Here is a 4,143-nt window from a genome sequence, read left to right on the forward strand (position 1 = left end):
AGATTGAATGAATCCAAAAGATGCATATGAAAGCTGAATGTTTGGGGAATCTAGCAAGTATCGATATATTACTGTGGTTTAAGCCGTTTGGCTGTAATTCGTGTTCAAAGTTTAAAAAATGCTCGAAAAAGCAGATTTTCTCGAAAACTATAATACATAGATTGAATACAAAAGATGCATATGAAAGCTGAATGTTTGGGAAATCCAGCTAGTATAGCTAGCATTTCTGTGCTCTTACCCATTTTGCTGTAATACGCTTTCAAAGTTAAAATGGAGGGTGGAGAAGAAGCGCCAAATAATTACATACTTTTGAGGGAGGCGTAGTAACATCAAGTTTGGAAACCACTGCTCTAAAGTAACAGTAAACTAGCAAAAAAAACAAAATATTATTCAACTCTTCCACCAATTAAATCCCACTCGAGAAAGAGTTACTTCTTTTCCATCCTCCGAAGAAAAGTCCGAAGATTTACGAATTTCATCCACGGATAAATGAGAGAACTTTATATTGAAATTCTTTATGTAACATTAAACTCGTTTTCCACCCAGATTTTATTCAATATTTTCCCAATTTTTTTTGTGCTTTTGTTACCCCCTTTAAAACATACATTTATTATTATTTTTTTGGTATATTTCGTGGAGGCAAACTTTCATAAGCACATATTTATATTCATGCACGTATTACATTTTAATATGAATAATGGAAGCAACATGTTTTCCAGTTCCGCTTTTTTATTCCTACAGTTTCTCCTACAAATATTGCAGCGCAGCATTTTTTCCCGTTCGGAAATAATCAAACTTGCGTTGCAATTTTTACGGATATTCGTCTACTGATAAATGTTCAGTTACGCGAGGATATTTATCACGCTTTGTTCACTTTGTTTGTAGTTTATATGTTTTTTGTTGTTGTTGTTGAATAAATGAAAATGAATGGAACGGTGAACCTCATCCTCGTCTCCATCGCGATTATTGTCGGCTGTAATCGTGGAAGCATCTAAACGAGCCAAGTTTATTTCAACTAAATAAATAATTACAGTGGTTTGGGTTTCGAATTGAAACGTTTGCAAAATGGGATGGGGATGGTTTGTATCACGTTCTGTTGTATGGGGTTGTACGGGGGGGCGAGATGGGCTTTTGTTGGATGGGGGATGGCATCGGATTGTGTAAACGTAGGGCATGCCTTGGAACAAAAGCAGTGAGTCAAAAGAAACGCGGGGAACGTTTAAAATTTATGACCGACGTCCTAGTTTGTAAGTCATGCTTTACCACTACTTCTAGCTTCTACTGCTGCCACTGTATACGTAAACACGATTATTCAAGGAAGTGCATAAATCAGAGAAGGGATCGATGACTTCCTCGACGGACATTGAAGAAGAAAAAGGACACGACATCCTATTATAGAAGGACGTTATTTATTGTTGCCGTCCATGCATTTTATTCCTCCTTACATTGAAATTAATCTTAACATAGTCAGCAAGATCGACGCACAAACACATCTTTTATAACTTATAGATTTATAACACATGATTCTTAATAATTAAAAATCTGATTTAATATTATTGCAAATGGTTGCAAAATTGTGAATTTAATTATAAAAGAAATTCAACTTTGCTTTGCGTCAAATTGATAACTGAAAAGTTAAGTAAAATACAAAATTTGAGATATTTCAGTATAATTAAATATGAAATTGTCGTGTTTTGATTGATTTACTTAAGTCTAATTGTTTCAATTAATGAAATTATTTGCAAAATTGAATACAAACACGTTTCTGCCAATTCAAAATATTAATTTGTATTTCATTGAGAAAGTGGTGGATTACTGAAAATAACCTATTGAAGTATACGAAAATTGAGAAATTTCAGTACAATTTTGAAAATAGAATTAAACTTCTGGTAATAATAACATCAAATTGTCGTGTTTTCTAAATGTTGCCAGGATTATATAAACATTTTTTTAATTGATTTACTTAAGTCTAATTGTTTCACTTAATGAAATTATTTGCAAAATTGAATACAAACACGTTTCTGCCAATTCGAAATATTAATTTGTATTTTATTGAGAAAGTGGTGGATGCGCCGGGTATTACTGAAAATAACCTATTGAAGTATACGAAAATTGAGAAATTTCAGTACAATTTTAATAGAAAATAGAATTAAACTTCTGGTAATAATAACATCAAATTGTCGTGTTTTCTAAATTTGATATTATTGATATTATTTGTAATTTCAGTACAATTTTGAAAATAGAATTAAACTTCTGGTAATAATAACATCAAATTGTCGTGTTTTCTAAATTTTGTCAGGATTATATAAACATATTTTTATTGAAATTAATCTTAGCATAATCAGCACATGCAAGATCGACGCACAAAAACATCTTTTATAACTTATAGATTTTCAATTTCCTTATAAAAATGTACAGAAAATACGAAATATTTGATAAAAAACATCAATTTCAATATATATAAATTTCAATTACTGAAAGTATAGAAAAATATTCACTTATTTCACAGCATTATTATACAATAAATATTGCTTTGTGAACCGAATTTTTAATAATCTGCACATAAATATTCTTTATATTATTAAACAATTATCATTCAATTATTAATATTAATTATAATTACTTTAGAATTTATTCAAATTGGAATTGAGATGTTTTTTCTTGTTGTTGAAATCTGGAATTATTCGATTGGATTTCTCTGCGATTTCATAAACACATCACGCAAAACGCGGATGCAGAAAGAAGATAATAATAATCCGATCTCGGGCCATAATTCCATAACCCGATTCGGGCCCATCTTATTCCAGTTATCAATGGATTTATTCGCCAGGGTTTTTCGAAGCTGTGTGTGTGTGTGCAGGGTTGTCGGGAGCTTCGAAGATTTATTATGTAACCCGTTGACTCGAAACTGGTGCCAGTGGAGGACAGCGAAGGCCATTTGTTTGACACGAAACACACAGTCGATGTTCACGTACGTCCAATGATTAATGGCATCCGAATCCGACGTGTTTTCCTTTCTTTCAATAATCCATTCGGACAAAGTTCCTTCTTTTTCACTTGTCAATTTGTTAACTAAAGTCTATCATAAATAAATATATCTCCAAAACTTTACGCGAAAATCCATATTTCAATATCAGAGGAATCAATTTATCATTATTGTAAAGCAATTCCGTTTTCTTGCTTGAGACAGATACAATATCATTGTTATTATTTCTCAAAGACTGTTATTATTTTTAAAGGATCAATGGAAATACATAAAGCAAAATATTTAATGTCTTATACATAACAGAGAAACGACGGTTTTTTTTCAGTGTTTTCTCACCTTTCCAACGCTCCTACATACATCTTTGTAGTTATATCGAGTCGCCTGTTATAAGCTGAAGAACATTTTTTTTCGTTTTTTATTTAGTTTTTACAGTTTTTCGTGATTTTCTCGACAAATCCTTAAGATAGTTACATCAACGACAACTCGTATGAAAGCTGAATATTTTGTCTTTCCAACAAGCCTACATACATCTTAGTGCTGTTATCGAGTGGCCTGCTATAAGCAGTAGAAATTGAAAAAACACATACTTAACATCTTATACATAACAGAGAAATGACGGTTTTCTCGTTTTTGTTTCAGTGTTTTCGGTTTTTCATGAATTTCTCGACAACCCCTAAAGGTAATTAAATCATAGAACACTCGTATGAAAGCTGAATATCTCACCTTTCCAACGCGCCTACATACNNNATTACATCATCGACCACTCGTATGAAAGCTGAATGTCTCACCTATCCAACGAGTCTACTTGCATCTTTGTACTGTCATCGAGTCGCCTGCTATAAGCTGTAGAAAATGGAAAAAAAGTGAATTGAATTTACACAAAAACTAGATTTTCGTTAAGAACTCAAAAAGTAATAAACTTTTTATGATTTTATTGCATAATCACATGCACGCAAGCGTTGCGCAACCTTCTATGTTACAAAAGTTACGTAATGTTTGTTACGTAACAGAGAAACGACGTTTTTTCGATTTTTTTTCAGTTTTTCGTTAATAACTCGCCAAAAACTAGATTTTCGTTAATAACTCGAAAAGTAATAAACTTTTTTATGATTTTATTGCATAATCACATGCACGCAAGTGTTGCGCAACTTTCTATG

The sequence above is a fragment of the Nicrophorus vespilloides genome, unplaced genomic scaffold (assembly GCF_001412225.1).
Source record: "Nicrophorus vespilloides isolate i.1.1-1 unplaced genomic scaffold, Nicve_v1.0, whole genome shotgun sequence".
Classification (NCBI taxonomy): domain Eukaryota; kingdom Metazoa; phylum Arthropoda; class Insecta; order Coleoptera; family Silphidae; genus Nicrophorus; species Nicrophorus vespilloides.